The 19,650-nt window shown below is 46.2% G+C and overlaps 1 long non-coding RNA gene across 1 annotated transcript in view; it reads left to right on the top strand.

Annotated features, from left to right (window-relative positions):
* LOC141264341 (uncharacterized) overlaps positions 1-18,943 on the top strand; it is a 74,753-nt gene extending 55,810 nt beyond the window's left edge. Inside the window, exon 4 of the long non-coding RNA XR_012319893.1 lies at positions 18,271-18,943. This is a non-coding gene — a long non-coding RNA (uncharacterized lncRNA). The remainder of the gene's footprint in view (positions 1-18,270) is intronic.
* Positions 18,944-19,650: the final 707 nt, after the last annotated feature.

Below are 19,650 nucleotides of genomic sequence, written 5' to 3'. Positions count from 1 at the left end.
CCTGGAGACGGTGCTAGTGGTTTCTCCTCCGTCCTTGGTGATCACGCACACCTTCGGGTTGTCGTGATCAGACTGCAGTACGGTGTAGGGTTCCCTTTCCCACTGGTCGTCCAACTTGTGAAGCCTTCTCTTTCGCTTCAGGACCTGCTCACCAGGTTCTAGGGGACCAGCAGGGGCTTGTTGGTTGAAGAGCTTCTCTTGCCTCTCTCTCACCTGGGCCAGGCTCTTCTCCACACTCTCCTGTACCTTCTTGTACTGCAGTTGCCTTTCCGTATCCCAGTCCGCATCCGGGGAGGTGTCCTCAGGTGTTAGGACTCCCATCTCCAGGTCTATGGGCAGCCTACCTGGTCTAGCTCGCATCAGGTAAGCCGGGGTGCAGTTTGTAGCATTCACCAGGATATGATAGTATAAGTCTACCAGGTCCGGCAGTTTTTCTGGCCACAGGCTGCGTTCCTCCAGGAGCAACGTCTTCAGGAGATCAATGACCATATTGTTAATTTTCTCACACATCCCGTTGGTTTGTGGGTGGTAAGGCGTTGTCCGAATCTTCTTACAGCCATAGAGGTTGGAGAACTCTTGGAAGATTTCAGCTTCAAACGCTGGACCCTGGTCTGTCAGGACCTGTTCCGGATACCCGTGTGGATGGCAGAAGTATTGCTGGAAGACTCTGGCCGCTGTTTGGGCTGTAAAGTCCTTTACCGGGACCACCACTAGAAAACGGGAATAGTGGTCCACGATTGTCAGGGCATATATGTATCCTGACCGGCTTGGAGCCAATTTGACGTGGTCCAGAGCTACCAGCTCAAGAGGCTGCGTGGTGACGATGGGCCTCAAGGGTGTCTTCTGACTGGTGCGGTCCTTCCTCCTTAGGTGACAAGGGCCACAGTCTCTGCACCACTTTTCTACAGCCCCTCTCATGCCAACCCAAAAGAACCATCCTCTTAGCAGGAACTCCAGTTTCTTCCAACCGAAGTGCCCCGCTCTGTCATGGTAAGCCCCCAGGACCATAGCTGCAGCACGCCTTGGGACCACGACTTGCCAGGTCAGCTCGTGTGTCCGGTGGTTGACAATCCTTCTGCACAGCTTGCCTTCGTAGAGGAACAGCTTGCTCTTCTACTTCCACAGCTGCTTGGCTTCCTCTGGAGCATCCGGATCCATGCGGGCGTCCTCCTGGGCCAGCAGATCTTTCACCAGGCGGATGGCAGGGTCATTATCTTGGCTCTCGGCCCAGCTGTGGTGAGGTAGGGGATTGATCATCACGGTTGTTAGATCCTCCTCCTTCACGCGGTGGGAGTATTGAGCGGCTCCATACCGGTGAAACGCGGGGAATTCTACCTCCTCCAGCTCTTCTGGGTCTTCGTCACCTTCAAGTAAGTGAGGCATCCTCGATAGGGCGTCAGCGTTGGCATTGGTTTTGCCGGCCCGGTACTTGATCACGAAGTCATAGTTGGAGAGACGGGCCATCCACCGCTGTTCTAGGGCACCCAGTCTTGCATTGTCCAGGTGTGTCAACGGGTTGTTGTCCGTGTACATGGTGAACTTTGCGGAGGCCAGGTATTGCTTGAAGCGTTCTGTCATGGCCCACACCACCGCCAAGAATTCTAGCTTGAAGGAGCTGTAATTCTCCGGGTTCCTCTCGGTGGGCCTCAGCTTCCGGCTGGCGTACGCGATCACCCTTTCTCTGCCCTGTTGGTTTTGGGACAGTCCCACATTACTGGCGTCCGTGTGGAGAATAAAAGGCTGACCATAATCAGGGTAGGCCAGGATCTCATCCCCCAAGAGGGCCATCTTCAACTGGCGGAAGGACTCCTCTTCCGGTTTATCCCACTTGAAGGGTGGCTTTTGACTTCTGGACTTAGACTGTCCGATCAGGAGGTCCTGCATAGGAGCTGCCATCTTAGTGAACCCGGGGATGAACCTTCGGTAGTAGCCTACCAACCCGAGGAACTGTCTCACCTCTTTGATGTTCGAGGGGCTTGGCCAGCTCTTGATTGCCTTGACCTTGTCAGGGTCGGGGGCTACTCCTTCCGCACTTACCACGTGCCCTACGTACTGGACCTTTGGTTTCAGCACGTGACACTTCGATGGTTTCACCTTCAGGCCATAGCCTGCCAGGGCTTCGAACACCTCGGCCAGGTGCTTCAGATGGTCCTTGTAAGTCTACGAATAGACGATCACGTCGTCCAGGTAAAGGAGGACCGTCTCGAAGTTTCGGTGCCCTAGACAGCATTCCATCAGCCTCTGGAAGCTCCCGGGTGCGTTGCAGAGCCCGAAGGGCATACGGTTGAACTCACTCAGTCCCATCGGGGTGGTGAAGGCGGTCTTCTCCTTGTCAGCCTCTGCCACAGGAACCTGCCAGTACCCGCTAGTAAGATCCAAAATAGAAAAGAAGTTAGCTGTATTTAGTGCGGCTAAAGACTCCTCTATTCTAGGCAGCGGATATGCGTCTTTGTGGGTGATACGATTGATTTGTCTATAGTCCACGCACATTCTCATGGTGCCGTCTTTTTTTTTTACCAGAACCAGGGGGGCTGCCCAGGGGCTACAGCTATCTCTAATGACCCCAGCTTCTTTCATTTCCCGCAGCATACCCTTGGCGTTCTGATAATGTGCAGGGGGTACAGGCCTGTGTCTCTCTTTTATTGGTGGGTGGCTCCCCGTGGGGATATGGTGTTCTATCCCTTTTACTCTGCCGAAGTCTAGCGGGTGCTTACTAAAAATTCTCTCGTACTCCTGTACCACCCGGTAGACTCCTTGTTTTTGGTGCAGGGGAGTGGAGTCAGCACCCACATGGAGTTTCTGGCACCAGTCCTCCTTTTTTTTCTGGGAGCCATTACCCTCTGCCTGTGGAGATGGAGGCAAAGGTTCCACGGCCCTGATAGCTTTGTGTTCGACAACAAGCAGTTTGGCGAGTGTAACGTACCTGGGTAAGTGTACTTCCCTCTCCCCAATGTTGAGGATGCGGACGGGCACCCTCCCATGACGGACATCAACCACCCCCCGGGCTGTCAAAATGGTGGGCCTGCTGTCTGAGTACACGGGTTCTACCATGGCTTGGTAGTCTCTACCTCTCAACCCGATTGCAGTCCGACACCAGATCATCATTTCACTTTTGGGAGGCATGGAAATGGGGAATGGGTCACTCAGTCTTACGCTACCGATCTCACCACCAGACAGTTCTACCTGCTGCCGTCTCATCAGGGCTTTTATCTCCTTGTTGAGGACTCTCTGTTGGCTGGAACTAGCATTCACCGCCACCTGTTGTAGAATTACAATTACCTCTGAAAGACAATTTTCAATCACGTTAGTACCCACAGTTATTTTAGGGTGACTTTCACGACGGTCAATGTCCACAATAATTACTTCCTGTGCCGGCAGTTCAACTTTACCAATCTTAATGATCATCTCCTTGAACCCCATCTGCGGCACGGGTAAGCCATTACTGGCGATGATGCTCAAGTTACTGTCTGGATACCGTGTGATATCAGCATCAGTCCAATACTGCTTAAAAAGTACATAAGGGATAGTGGTTACTTGCGACCCAGTATCCAGCAAGGCACTCATGGGGATACCGTCCAGCACCACGAGTAAAACCGGGTGCCCCCCAACATACTTATTACGCCAATTGTAAGGGCCTGGTGATCTTATGCCAGGGGGTTGGCCCTCTGCCCCTGGTTGGACCCGTTTAAATTACAGTACCTGGAAATGTGTCCGGGCTGGTTGCATCGGCGGCAAATGGGCTGTCCATCCTCTGCGTAGCGGTCTGTGGGCCTCCCTCGGAACGACGGGATCCTCCTGTTATGTTCTGCTACCAAAGCTAAGGAAAGAGAGGAGATCTGTCCCTACTATGAGACTCAGCTGAATCCCTACGATGTAACAGGGAACCTGATCCTGCGATCAGACCTGCTAAAGTCCTAATCTAGTCTGTACGAAGACCTATAGATGTGGGGAGGGAATCCCTACAAGTACTAAGGACTGGGAGGAATATGGGACACCTCCTAACAGAAATAGTAGCAGACAGACGAACAAACAAAATAGATAGAACATAGAGGTCCGTAGACCAAGCAAACTAACAGAGTTAGATACAGAGCACAGGCTAGCTAGAAAGTAGATATACAATGAAGTCCAGCAAAGCCAGAAGGGCGGAGCAGGACTAAATAGGCCAACAAGGTCATGTGACCAGCAAAGGAAAAAAAACCTAACAGCAAGGTTCTAACAGTACCCCCCCTTCTAAGAGGATCCTCCGGATCCCCTAGGACCAGGCTTATCAGGAAATCTCCTGTGAAACGCTCTGATAAGTCTGGACGCGGAAACATCATCTGACCTCACCCAAGAGTTATCCTCGGGTCCGAAACCTTTCCAGGCCACAAGATACTGCAAACTACCTCTATACCGTCTAGAGTCAAGGATGCGAGAAATTTCATATTCCCCGTCCTCCACCACCGGAGGAACAGAGGCAGAGGCGTCACCATCCGACACAACAGCTTTTTTTAACAGAGAGACATGAAAGACCGGATTAATTCTCCAGGAGGTAGGAACCTCCAACCTAACAGCAGATTGGTTGACAACCTGAAGCACCTTAAAGGGCCCTACAAACTTGGGACCCAATTTCTTAGAAGGAATCCTCAACCGCAGATTCCTAGAGGACAACCAAACCATGTCACCAACAGCGAACAAAACCTCCTGTCGTTTCCTATCAAAGTAGTCTTTAGATTTTCTGTTGGCCTCCTGAAGATTACCACGCACATCCGTCCAAACTCTTTCCAAATCACCGGAAAAATTCTCCTCCTCAGGCACGGCAGATCCCAACTTGGAGAACGACCCAAACGACGGATGTCTCCCAGAACAACAAAAAAAAAGGCGAACAACCAGCAGAAGAAGATGTATGATTGTTCAGAGCAAATTCGGCAAGTGGCAGAAACTCAGACCACCCCTCTTGATTGTCTGCCACAAAACAACGCAAGAACTGCTCAACATCCTGGTTTTTCCTTTCTGTCTGGCCATTAGATTCAGGATGATATCCGGACGAAAACGACAAATGAATTCCCAACCTGTCACAAAAGGCACGCCAAAAACGAGCCACGAACTGAGGACCCCTATCAGAAACAATGTCAGTAGGAACGCCATGAAGTCTGACAATTTCCTTGACAAAGGCCTTAGCGAGAGTTTTAGCGCAGGGCAGTTTGACGAAGGGAACCAAGTGACACATCTTGCTAAAGCGGTCCACGACCACCCAGATGACAGTAAAACCCTCAGAGGGGGGAAGGTCAGTTATAAAGTCCATAGCCAAATGTGTCCAAGGAGCACTGGGGACCTCCAAAGGACAAAGCAACCCCGCAGCAGGAGTATGTGAGGACTTAGATCTAGCACATATAGTACATTGGCGCACCCACTTAATGACTTCCTTCTGCCATCCAGGCCACCAAAAACTGCGACCCACCAGTCTCTTGGTCTCAGAGATTCCGGGATGACCTGCCAACCGAGATTCGTGACACTCAACAAACAAATCTCTCCTAAAGATCTCAGGCACAAACAACCTCCCATGAGGAGTGTTAGATGGGGCATTCTCCTGAGCTTTAAGAATCTCATCTTCCAAAACGGAGTCTAAAGCAGCTATCACAACACCTTCTTGTAAAATGTTTTCCTCTTTCTCAGCACCGACTATGGGAGAAAAACTGCGAGACAAGGCATCCGCCTTAACATTCTTAGTACCAGGGATGTAAGTAACGGAGAAATTAAACCGCGAGAAAAACAGTGCCCACCTAGCCTGACGGGCATTCAGGCGCTTGGCAGCATCAAGATATATCAGATTTTTATGATCCGTAAGAACCTGAACGGGAAATTCCGCACCTTCCAAGAAGTGGCGCCAGTGTTCAAATGCGAGTTTAATAGCCAATAATTCCCGATTACCAATATCGTAATTCAATTCAGTCTCCGAAAATTTTTTTGAAAAAAAGGCACAGGGATGTAATCCATCCCCGTTATCCTGAGACAATACTGCGCCAACCCCCACAGAGGAAGCATCAACCTCAACCAAAAACGGCCTAGTAACATCAGGCTGCATAAGGATGGGAGCAGAGGTGAACCTCTCCTTGAGATACACAAAAGCTTCAATGGCCTCAGAGGACCACTGAACCGCATCAGCACCTTTCCTGGTGAGATCAGTCAGAGGTTTGACAATACTAGAAACATTTTTTATGAACTTTCTATAGTAATTGGCGAAACCCAAAAACCTCTGTATCGATTTCAAACCAATAGGCCTAGGCCATTCCTGCACAGCCTGAACCTTAACCGGATCCATCTCAAAACCTTTGCTGGAGATAATGTAGCCCAAAAAACTAATTCTCTGTACAGCGAACTCACATTTCTCCAGCTTAGCAAAAAGCGAATTGTCCATTAATAACTGTAATACCTCACGCACGCTCCGCCAATGAGACTCCAGATCTGGCGAATAAATCAAAATGTCATCCAAATACACAACCACATTTTTACCGATCAAAGGTCTAAGGATGTCATTAATCAGATTCTGAAAAAATGCAGGAGCATTAGTGAGACCAAAAGGCATAACCAGATTCTCAAAATGACCCACAGGAGTGTTAAAAGCAGTCTTCCATTCATCACCCTCCTTCATGCGCAACAGATTGTATGCCCCCTTAAGGTCAATTTTAGAGAACCACTTGGCCCCCAATAACTGGTTAAACAGATCAGGAATCAATGGCAGTGGGTAAGGATTGCGTACCGTAATTTTGTTAATCTCACGAAAATCCAGACAAGGACGTAAACCGCCGTCCTTTTTTTTTACAAAAAAAAATCCAACCGCCACAGGAGACTTAGAGGGCCTAATGTGACCGGCGGCCAAGCTTGTCTGTATGTATTCCTCCAAAGCCTTCCTCTCAGGAATAGTAAGGTTAAATAAACGACTCTTAGGAAGAGTCGCTCCAGGGACAAATTCAATAGAACAATCATAGTCTCTATGGGGAGGCAAAACCTGCGATTCCTTCTCAGAAAAAACACTCCAAAAATCCTGAATAGGAACAGGCAATTCTCCCCTATCCAAAGCTGCAATACGCCCGTTACAACACTTGTCATAACATTTATGGCTCCAGGATTTAATTTCACTGGTAGACCAATCCAGTACAGGATTGTGAAATTTTAACCAGGGCAAACCCAATATTACTGGAGAAGGCAAGTTATTCAACACTACCAAATCCAATTTCTCATGGTGAACACCATTAATAGTGAGAGGAAATTCACTGACCTTGAGAGTAATATTCTTCAAAGGGGAGCCATCCACAGAACCCACAGCAATGGGGGATGACAAAGGTTCAGGTTTTAAATTGAGTTTTTCCACGAATCCCCCATCAATTACATTCAGTGTAGACCCGCAATCAACAAACACCCGAAATTCCATTAATTTTTTCTGAGCAATCGTGGAAGCAGCTAAAAATATACCCTTGGAATTTAAACAGGCAATACGGGCGTGACTGACCATTTTTTTTTCTTTCTTCATACGAAGCTCACAGCCTTTAATCAAATGACCAGATTTTCCGCAGTAGAAACACAAGCCTTGCGAAAAACGACGGTCTTTTTCTTGAGAGCGAGGTGCCACCGATCCAATCTCCATCGGTTCACCACTGTTAGTACACACATTATCATAACCAGAAACTGACATAGCAGAGGATTTGCTCTCATTAACCCTAGCACGCAGTCTTCTATCCACCCGTATAGCTAATTGCATAGCCTGTTGCAAATCTTCAGGTGTAGGATAAGCAATTAGCAGGTCTTTAACCCTTTCACTGAGCCCAGCAAGAAATAGACTTTTCAGAGCAGAATCGTTCCACCCTGTTTGAGTGGACCAACGACGAAAATGTGTACAATATTTTTCCACATTACCCGATCCTTGTTTTAGACGTCTCAACTCAGTCTCAGCTGATGCGACACGGTCAGGATCATCATATAATAGTCCCAAAGCAGAAAAAAAACTATCCACTGATCTGAAGCATGAATCACTAGGTTGCAAAGAAAAGGCCCACTCCTGAGGCTATTTGCGCAAAAGTGACATTATGAACCCTACGCGCTGGGATTCATCCCCAGAGGACTTAGGTCTCAAACGAAAATACAATAAGCAAGCATTTTTAAATGAAAAAAATTCTCGGTGTTCACCAAAAAACAAATCCGGCAAACATACCTTAGGCTCCAAGAAATGTGCTCCAGGACAGTTACTCACGTGCTGACGGAGCTCGGCCACCTCCAGAGAGAGTCCCTGCAGGCGATGAGCCAAATCCTGAACCGACACCATGATGGAACAGAAAAATCTTTCCTTAGAGAATTTGCTGGCTGGACTTACTGTTATGTTCTGCTACCAAAGCTAAGGAAAGAGAGGAGATCTGTCCCTACTATGAGACTCAGCTGAATCCCTACGATGTAACAGGGAACCTGATCCTGCGATCAGACCTGCTAAAGTCCTAATCTAGTCTGTACGAAGACCTATAGATGTGGGGAGGGAATCCCTACAAGTACTAAGGACTGGGAGGAATATGGGACACCTCCTAACAGAAATAGTAGCAGACAGACGAACAAACAAAATAGATAGAACATAGAGGTCCGTAGACCAAGCAAACTAACAGAGTTAGATACAGAGCACAGGCTAGCTAGAAAGTAGATATACAATGAAGTCCAGCAAAGCCAGAAGGGCGGAGCAGGACTAAATAGGCCAACAAGGTCATGTGACCAGCAAAGGAAAAAAAACCTAACAGCAAGGTTCTAACACCTCCTCTGTTGACGCCACGGGACATCCTCCGGACTTGAAGCCAGCTCGATGGGTCTTGACGGGTCCACTTGTAACGCCTGGACGGTCCTGGTCAACGCCGCGACGCTCCTGGTCAGCTCCTGGACTTGGTGGTGCAGATCTTTCGACGGGGCTTGGTTCAGGGCCTGTGCATCAGCCCCCACGGAGTCCATAGAGGAGGGCGCCGCCTCCTGGTGGTAGGTGAGAGCAGGGCGCCGGGGGTTTATAGCGCCACTTGTTGCGGATTCACGGAGCACCCTTATGGCCCTGTCCTTGAATTGGGCAAAGGTCAGATCAGGGTTCTGAAAGAACATGAGGAGCAGCTGGGTCCTGTGGGCGCTAGACAGCAGACCTTCTATAAACTGTTCTGTTAGTAGCTAATCCGTTTCCTGCACGCTGCCAGGGTCAGCTTGTTGGATGGTCCTCAAGGCTTCCTGCAAATTTAGGGCATAGTCTCTGATGCTGTCCTGTGCCCGCTGCTTACATCCATAGAACCTCATTTTAATTTCAGCGGAGGTACGTGTGTCAAAGGTACCCCGCAGCCGGGCCAGAATATCCTTCACGGTCCTTTTCTCCTCAGTGGGCCATGATTTTACCTCCCTTTGGGCTGCACCAGTTAACTGCCCTGTTAATATGCTGACCTTCTGTTCCTCTGTCAGGGGGTAGACTTGGAACAAACTGTACAGCCTTTCCTTAAAGTCAGTTAGGGCATTGGGCTCCCCTGAGTACTTGGGCAGCCAGGCCGCTCCAGGAATGTAGGGTAGGGAAAATGGCATCACCGCTGCTGCAGCTGCGTTGGTGGTAGTGGGCGCCTCTGTATCCGACATCTTCCTCCCCCCTAGTTAAGCGTGGCCTACCTTCCGACGATCCTCTTCTGTAGGCCGCGGCTCCGCTGCTGCTGCTCTGGACGAGCACCTTGCGTCGCGTCCTGGTGACGTCAGCGTCGCTCTTTCTCCCTTCCAGGACCTTGCGCAGCGTCGGTGCGTGGGGCGGAGCTTCAGGTCTCGCGCGGTTTGGACGTCCACGCCCCTCTTCTTCCTGCGCGGCGTCCTGAAGATGGAGTCCGATGGCAGGAAAACGGCTGAAGATGGCGGGAACCGATGGAAGATGGCGGGAGACGGCTGGAAATTGCGGAAAACGGCTCCAGACGGCGGGAAACCCCTTTTCAGGTAAGTGCAAAGTCTTTTTCAGGCACGCAATACCCGTTTGTGGCGGGTTGGTTGCAATCCTGCTGACTACGCCAAAGCTGACTCGCCCCCTGGGCCGTGGGGCACTCGGATCCGGGCAGTAGGGGAACGATGGGAGTAGTAGTGGCAACCCGGTTCCGTGGCTCAGGGTGGTCAGGCCAGTGGTAGTCTGTTATGCGCTGATGATTATGTCCGACTACGCCACCCGTGGATTGCGGTTATTAGGAACTGCCGCTGCATGCAGACCGCTGGGGCTGATGAGATGTGCAGCTAGGGTAGTGTGACTCCCCACGGGAAGAGTGCGGCCCCAGGGCAATATAATGGATGGTGGGAGTGATGGTGGTGAGAGTCCCAGTACCGGTAGTGCTGGAGGCGCGAAGGAGCACACAGACAACAGGTTGCAGTCCAGGGCCTTTACTAAAACAGGTAAACTGACCCATAAACAGTCCCGGCTAGGAGGGGACCTGGATGTCTGAGAGCAATGGGGAAATTGGCCCTGGTCTGGGTGAGGGTGTAGGCCTACCGTGCTTTCTGTGCTCCTTCAGGCTATCTCCTCCTTATAGGGTAACAGCCCACGTTTCCGAGCTTTCCGTGTACTCTCGCCTGTATGGCCTGCGACGTGGGTTCCTTTCTGCTCCCGGCCTTGTACGGCTTTACTGGTCCCTTCTGTTGTGGCAGAGCCTCCAGGTTTCTTAGGCCAAGGAACATACAGTCCCCTGCGGACTGGTTATCTGCTGTGGGATGTGGAATCCTTCCAGCCTCAGACACCAAAGTCTGGTAAATTAAGTCCTTTATCTGCTAAGACAGGCTCACTTCGCCTCTTGTCTCTGGCTTGTGGCTCTCCTCCTGCCACACTTTCTCTTAGGTGCAATACAACTTTCTGTCCCTGCTCTGCTCCAGGACAAGTCTCAGTACTGAGACAGGTAATCCAGTTCTCTCTAACCCTGCCCCCAGCACCAGCTTTTATAGGGGCAGCCTGCTCCCCCTACTGGCCTGAGACAGGAGGTACTGCATGCTAATGTTCCCCTGACTAGAGAACCTCCCCCTTGCTCTCAGACACAGCTTTAATATACTTGTGGCATCCAGGCCAGGGTGATACACATCCATCTGAGTGGGCCATGGTCTGAGACCAGCCTGAACTTCCTGCCTAAGAGGTAGTATCTCAGGGTGTCCAACGCCCGCTTGATCGCCAAACATTCCTTCTCCACTATGGAGTAATTCTTTTGACAAGATGTCAGCTTCCGACTTAAATATATTATAGGGTGCTCTTCCCCGTTAATCTCTTGTGATAGGACAGCCCCCAACCCGACATCTGACGCATCCATCTGTACCACAAACTCCTTCGAGAAATACAGCGCCACCAACACTCGTTGTTTACACATGGCTTGCTTGAGTTCCAGGAAGGCCGTCTCAGCTTCTGGAGACCATTTAGCCATAGCCAATTTTTTCCCTTTAAGGAGGTCTGTCAAAGGGGCTGCTGTCATGGAGAAGTTAGGTATTAACCGACGGTAGTAGCTCACGATGCCCAGGAACACTCTGACCTGCTTCTTTGAGAGAGGCTGTAGCCACCCCTGGATCGCGCCGACTTCATTTATTTGGGGCTTTATTATACCTCAGCCTACGACATAGCCCAAGTATTTGGCTTCCTCCATGCCCATGGCACATTTCTTTGGTTTATGGAAAACCCCGCCTTCTGTAGAGCATCAAGTATCGCCTGGACTTTGCTCAGATGGCTTTCCAAATCCTAACTGTAGATCACAATGTTATCCAGGTAGGTAACTACGTACTTCTTGTGAGGAGCTAGGATCCGGTCCACGGCTCTCTGGAAGGTGGCTGGTGCTCCTTGTAACCCAAACGGCATCCTTGTATACTGGAAGCATCCGTCTGGCGTTGAGAAGGCTGTCTTCTCCTTGGCATCTTGGGACATAGGAATTTGCCAATACCCTTTGGTGAGGTCAAGCATGGTAATGTACCTGTCCGGTCCTAACCTTTCAATCAGTTTGTCTACCCTGGGCATTGGGTAGGTGTCGAACTTTGAGACCTCGTTGAGTTTCCTATAGTCATTGCAAAACTGCCATTCTACATCTGGTTTCGGCACCAAGACTATGGGACTGGACCAGCCACTCTTGGACTCCTCAATGACTCCCAGGCTCAGCATCCGCTTCACTTCCTTCGAGAATACCTCTCGGTGGGCTTCCAGAATCCGATACTGCTTCATGTTTACTCTGACTCTGTAAGAACCTCATGCTCTATCATTTGGGTACAACCTGGTAATTCAGAGAGCAGATCTCTGTTCTGATGTAGTAACTCTCGGCACTGTTGCTTCTGGGCACGTGACAGTGACTCTGCCACCTTGACTTCCTCCACTTTGACTTCAGTTTTCGCCACCAAACAAGGAGCTTCCACGGGCTCCCTATCTCACCAAGGCTTAATCAGGTTGACGTGGTACACCTGGTAGGGCTTCCTTCTCCCTGGTTGGTAGACTCTATAGTTGACGTCGCCAACCTTTCAGACTACTTCATAGGGGCCCTGCCACTTTGCCAGGAATTTGCTCTCCACCATAGGTACCAGTACCAGTACCAGATCCCCATGGTTGAAGTGTCTCTCCCTCGCTGATCTATTGTACACCCTAAACTGTGCCTCTTGTACTTTGAGGAGGTGTTCTTTCACTATGGGCATCACTTCTACAATCCTCTCTTGCATCTGGGCCACGTGTTCAATTACACTCTTGTAGGGTGTAGACTCCACCTCCCAGGTCTCCTTCACTACGTCCAGGAGTCTGCGGGAGTGTCGGCCATATAATAGCTCAAACGGGGAGAATCCAGTAGAGGCATGTGAGACTTCTCTAATGGTGAACAGAAGGTATGGCAGTAGACAGTCCCAGTCCCGGCCATCTTTCTCTATGTCTGAGAGGACCTGCCGTTGTCATGGCAGCCGGAGGTCAAATGACCACCCCCGGCTCCGCCATGTATGGTGTCCTGCTAGACTCAGCCTGCAGCTGAGTCTAGCAGGAGATAATGACAGTATTACACTGTCAGCAAAGCTCTTATGCAATGCAATATATGTCTATTGCATTGCATGAGAACAGTGATTAGAAAAAAAAATAATAATGTCCCATACAGGGACTAAGTAAAAATGTAAAAAAAAAGTCTAAAAAATGTTTTCAAACTGTTAAAAAAAATCACAAAATAAATAAAAATAAATAAATAAAATATTAAACCAATAAATCCGTATATTTATGAAAAACAAAATAAAGTACACATATTTGGTATCGCCGCGTCTGAAACAACCCGATCTATAAAAATGTCACACTAATTTACTCCTTCTGTGCACACCGTAATAAAAATAAATAAAAAACGGTGCAAAATACTATGCTTTTTCATCATATCACCAAACAAAAAGTGGAATAAAATGCGATCAAAAAGCAAAATGGTAATAAAAATGGTACCGCTGAAAACATCATCTTGTCCCACAATAAAACGCCACCATACAGCTCCATCAGCCGAAAAATAAAAAAGTTATAGCTCTCAGAATAAAGCGATGCAAAAAAATTATTTTTTCTATAAAATTGTTTTATTGTGTAAAAGCGCCAAAACATTAAAAAAATATATACGGTAAGTGTAGTATCGCTGTAAACGTACTGACCCGAAGAATAATACTGCCTTATCACTTTTACCACATGCAGAACGGCATAAAAAAAGCCTCAAAAAACAATTCCTGAATTGTTGGTTTTTGTTAGTTTTACATCCCAAAAAAATGAATGGAAAGCGATCAAAAAATGTCACGTACCCAAAAAAAGGTACCAATAAAAATGTTAACTCGTCCCGCAAAAAACAAGCCATCACATTCCTCTGTCGGCCGAAATATGGAAAAATTATAGCTCTCAAAATATGGCGATGCAAAAACTAGATTTTGCAAAAAAAAGTGTCTTTTAGTGTGTGACAGCTGTCAGTCATAAAAACCCGATATAAATCTGGTATCTCTGTAATCGCACCGACCCGAAGAATAAAGTAATCTCATCACTTATACCGCACGAGGAACGGCGTAAAAAATAAATAAAACCAATTCTTCACCTGCTACTGATTTGTTTATTATGTCTCCCAAAGATCGCAGTAAGGCTCTGCTCACATTTATCCTGTGCTCTGCACTGAGCACTTACACCAGAGTTTCCGTGTAAATCTCTGAAATACGTGATTCAGACGGAACCCATGACGGAAAATTCCCTGTAATGAAGCAGATATAGGTACTATGGATGCCGTCTGGCCTGTGATCCCACTGTGTCAGTTTTTTTAGGCGTGCATAAAAGTGCGCCCAAACAGTGGTTTTCCCTCACATATGGGGTATCAGCGTGCTCATGAGAAATTGCACTACAAATTATGTAGTCCATTTTTTTCTGCTACCCTTGTGAAAATAAAAAAATTTGGTCTGAAGTAAGATTTTTGTGAAAAAATGTTAAATCTTTTTTTAGGCGTGCATAAAAGTGCGGTTGGCCACAGTTTTGTGCACTTCTGAAAAAAAGGACACCGCTAAACAGAGGCCAGACGGAGTCCAGAGTAACTCTGCTGCCTCATTACAGTGAATGGATTCCGCAGGGGTTTCATCTGAATTACATCACTTGGAAATTTAGATGGAAAACCCGATGTAAGTGCTCAGCATAGAGCGCCGGATAAACAATATGTAAAATGTTCCCAATAAAAGCTTCAACTCAGTCCTCAAAAAAGCTAGTCCCCACTCAGGTCTGTTATCTGTTAAAAATATAAGGGACTTCCAAGTTACTGGTAGCAGAAAGGCTCTGGAAAAGCGAAATGGCCCTTGCCCCCCAAAAGAAATTCAGAAAATGTTGTGCTCCCAAATCCAAATGCTTATTCTACAATAATTTGTTCTCCAAGTGTCAAATAGCACTCCATCCCTCCCAGATCTCGCCGTATGGCTAAGCGATACGGTACAGCCACATATTGGGTATTGCCACGATTAGAAGAAATTGTGTGACACATTTCGGCACCATTGTTACCCATTGCCCTGTGTGAAAATGTAAAATCTGAGGGTAAAACATTTTTTTGTGGTAAAAATATAATCATGTTTTCTTCACTGCCCATTGGTATGAATGTAAAAGTTAAAAAATACTCACTACTTCCCTAGATGAATTCCTTGAGAGGAGTAGTTTACAAAATGGGGTCACTTGTGGGGGTTTCTGCTGTTTCGGCATGTCAGCGACTCTTCAAATGTGACATGGTGTCTGCAACCTATCCCAGCCAACATAGCGCTCCTTTCTCTTCCGAACCCTGCCGTACACCAAAGCAGTGGTTTTCCCCCACACATGGGGTATCAGAGTACTCAGGAGAAATTACACAACAAATTTCATGGTGCAATTTCTCCTGTTATCCTTATGATAATGCAAAATTAGGGGATGAAAAACATTTTTTGTGGGAAAAATGTGAAAATTTTATTTTTATGCCTCAATATTATAAACTTCTGTGAAGCACCTGGGGGTGCAAGGTGCTCAGCACACATCTAGATACGTTCCCTAAGGGGTCTAGTTTCCAAAATGGTGTCACTTGTGGGGGGTTTCCACTGTTTAGGCACATCAGGGGCTCCCCAAACGCGACATAGCGTCCGCTAATTATTCAAACAAATTTTACATTCAAAAAGTCAAATGGCGCGCATTCCCTTCCGAACCCTGCAGTGCACCCAAACAGTGGTTTTCCCCCACATATGGGGTATCGGCATACTCAGGAGAAATTGCACAGCAAATTTCATGGTGCAAGTTCTCCTGTTACCCTTATGATAATGCAAAATTAGGGGATGAAAATCATTTTTGTGGGAAAAATGTGAAAATGTTATTTTTATGCCTCAATATTACAAACTTCTGTGAAGCACCTGGGGGTGCAAGGTGCTCACCACATATCTAGATAAGTTGCCTAAGGGGTCTAGTTTCCAAAATGGTGTCACTTGTGGGGGGTTTCCACTGTTTAGGTACATCAGGAGCTCTCCAAACGCAACATGGTGTCCACTAACTATTGAAACAAATTTTACATTCAAAAAGTCTAATGGCGCTCCTTCCCTTCCGAACCCTGCAGTGCGCCCAAACAGTGGTTTTCCCTCACATATGGGGTATCAACGTGCTCATGAGAAATTGCACTACAAATTGTGTAGTCCATTTTTTTCTGTTACCCTTGTGAAAATAAAAAAATTGGGTCTAAATAACATTTTTGTGAAAAAAAGTTAAATCTTCATTGTTTTCTTCCACATTCCAAAAATTCCCGTGAAACACCTGAAGGGTTAATAAACTTCTTCAATGTGGTTTTGAGCTTCTTGAGGGGTGCAGTTTTTAGAATGGTGTCACTTTTGGGTATTTTCTGTCATAAAGGCCCCTCAAAGTCACTTCAAATAAGATGTGGTCCCTAAAAAAATGTTTTTGCAAATTTTGTTGGAAAAATGAGAAATCACTGGTCAACTTTTAACCTTTAGAACTTCCTAACAAAAAAAAAATGTTGGTTCCAAAATTGTGCTGATGCAAAGTAGACATGTGGGAAATGTTATTTATTAACTATTTTGTGTGACATATCTCTCTGATTTAAGGGCATGAAAATTCAAAGTTTGAAAATTGCAAAAATTTTCAAAATTGTCGCCAAATTTCTGATTTTTTCACAAATAAACGCAAGTGTTATCGAAGAAATTTTACCACTATCATGAAGTACAATATGTCATGAAAAAAGATTCTCAGAATTAGGGGAATCCGTTGAAGCGTTCCAGAGTAATTACCTCATAAAGTGACAGTGGTCAGAATTGAAAAAATTGGCCTGGTCACGAAGGCGAAAACAGGCTCTGGCACGAAGTGGTTAAGGGGTTAGTATAGAATGTCTTAAAAACTCCTGTAATTGTAATGTGTAGATGTTCCAATACATTCATCCATATAGTGTAGCTCAAAATATGCACATTAGAAAGATTTCAATCGCTGTACACTAAATGTACATCCTCAACCTATTGAAGGAAAGGTTTATATAATAACAGTAGGTGTAGTATACGAGTCAACAATAAACCTGTTTTATAAACCTTAATGAATATACATTTAAGTATGCACATTGTTTTCATTACTTGCTTATTATAAGAACACTTGCCACAATTATAGATTTTTCATTTTGGAACAATTTTATCCTGGAAATTTTTGTATATTAAATTTTAAAATAAACAGTGTTTACAAATGAAAATGAATAGCATAATATCCTTTGCATTTTCATCTCACTTGAGATGCTAAATAGTTTGCTGCACTTTTCTCTCACCTTCCTTTGTCATAAAATTAATTTTACAGCATAAATTTTAGAAAGAGAAAAAAAAACTAAAAGCAGACATTTCCCCTGAAGGTTTGAATCCAATTATACAAAGATTTTGTAGTAAAAGAAAAAAACAGAGTAAGTCCAAAATTATACTTTTGTGGATACTATGCATTGGTATGAAATGGAATTTCTGTGATTGATATTTCTACTTCAAAGTAAAGGTCATGTTTTAAAACTTCTTCATGGCTTGTACCATTTTAAAATGAAATAGGCTCACAAATGATTCTTACTATTTAAGTAGAGGTTTTCTCAGAATCTTGTTAAGATGTCTTGAGCATGAAAAGGTTACCTAACACTCCCAAAGTCATCCTAAAGGTCAGTGTGCATATAATTGTCCTTTGAAGGAATTTTAAACTGTACAGAAACAGTATATAATGCAACACCGAGCATTTCTTTATCATATATGTGAGTATAAGTGTTATTCTTGTATCACAATCTTATAAAAATGATTTTTCAAAGTCAATAGAAGTGGTGTTAGCCAATCGCTTTTAAGAACTTAAAGAAGCATGCCCATCAAAGTTTTTATCCTCTTAATATATTCAAATCATCATATTATATAGCACTGTGTTCTTACAATTTCTTCTAGTTTCTTCTAGTCTCTTTTCCCTGCATGAGTCATCCCTCTCTTCATCTTCTGACCTAGCTGCTCCGCTCCTCCACCCTGCCAGGGACACTTACAGTAATGACTCATGCAGGGAAAAGAGACTTCCTATTTCTACATAGAGGTTAGAAGTAGTGATGAGCCTGTGAGAGTGTGAAATGTGATAACAGCAGGAGAGCACTAGGACCCTGTGACTTTTGCCTGGCCTGGCTCAGAGGAGGGGCAGTGCTAGAAACTGTGTGTATTCTAAGAGCGTCTGATGTGTAAGTCTAGACAGGAAGTCTGTGAAAAGGAGCTGCAATAAGACGCTGTCTTTACACTCTTCTGTGTGGAGTTTGTTTACCCCTATCTCTGTTTAAGGACAAGTGCTGAGCTGGGAAGCTGTGTGGCTCTGTGGAGTTCTGTGGAGGTCCATGCTGAGTGGATTATAGACTTTGTGCTGGAGGAGTCACGTGTCGAGTGATGAAGGGACTGAGGAATCCATTTCTGTGACTGAGCATGCGGTTGGGTGTACTGGATAACAGTGAGAGACTTCGGGAGGAAAGAAGATTTCTGGTGCTATTTCCACTGAGAGGATATTGACAAGACTTTGTGAAGAGATCTTCCCAGATCTTAATCTGAGGCTACAGGACTAAAGTCCCTGGCGTGTGGGCTCGGCATCGGCCGACAAGACAAGGAATTTTTGCTGTTTTGTGAACTTTGTTTTTGTTTTGGCGCCAAAGTTTTCCGGGACTAGCAGCAGCCACCGCGATTCACAGGCCTGTGATAGACTGCTTCTGAGGTTAACGTTACCATAACTTTAAGATATCCGGATATCCTGATAATAAGGGTATAAGAGCCATTGATATAGTTTCATGCATTATTATTGTTCATAGTGGTAAGATTGTATGCAGTGTGCCATCTCAGGGGGTCCCCATAGACTGCCCTCACTAGACTGACACAGTGTTTAGGTAAAATTGTTCCAGATCTCTAGAATAATTCACACAAGCTGGAAACCTTGAGATTGGCACATTGATTTCAGCTTTTGCTGATTGTCTGTATCTAGTAGAGACAGTGTCCCAGGCAGAACCTGAGACTGATTCATGCAATACTGAGTTTTAGTATAATCCCTGTTTTAGTAAAGAAAGTGTTGTTTATTTCTGTCTCTGTCTCGGTTTGTGACTCACTGGATCTCTCTCGGACCTCCGGTCATTACAAGCGAACCTGTGGATGTTCGGGTTTGCCGGGGATTTGAACTTGACCCCGAACTTAACGACTGACAATGAACCCAATATAAGTCAATCGGGACTCGAACTTCAGTGCTGTAACATGACTGTAAAATGGTCAGAGTAAAGGCTACGGGGATTCAAAAGGAAGAAAAATGGGGGTAAGAGCAGAACAATTGCCCTGCAAACAAATATGGATAGAAAAATGACTTAAAGGGGTTCTGTCACTATAGCAATCATGGTAAAATAGGAAGTAAATGACATTTACCTGAAAACTTGGTTGTGATGTGATGTGGTGTTGTGGTGTTGAGATGCTCAGTGACACTGGTGGTGGTGGTGATGCTGTCATATCCTCTCTTTGCAGATAGACAGGTAGCCCTGTTGATCTTGAGCAGGAGGAAGAGGACAAGACCGAAGCAGAAGAGAGAGCAGGAAGAGGCTCACATTTGTCATGAATTTTAAGGTGTGTACTCCACTGCACCCCATGCTTGGAATTCAGATGCCCCGTCATACAGGTGGTGCTCAGGTTCAGAAC

The sequence above is a fragment of the Phyllobates terribilis genome, unplaced genomic scaffold (assembly GCF_046119375.1).
Source record: "Phyllobates terribilis strain yellow unplaced genomic scaffold, ASM4611937v1 Scaffold_4__5_contigs__length_816908805, whole genome shotgun sequence".
NCBI lineage: Eukaryota > Metazoa > Chordata > Amphibia > Anura > Dendrobatidae > Phyllobates > Phyllobates terribilis.
This window is presented reverse-complemented; position numbering and strand designations above follow the sequence as displayed.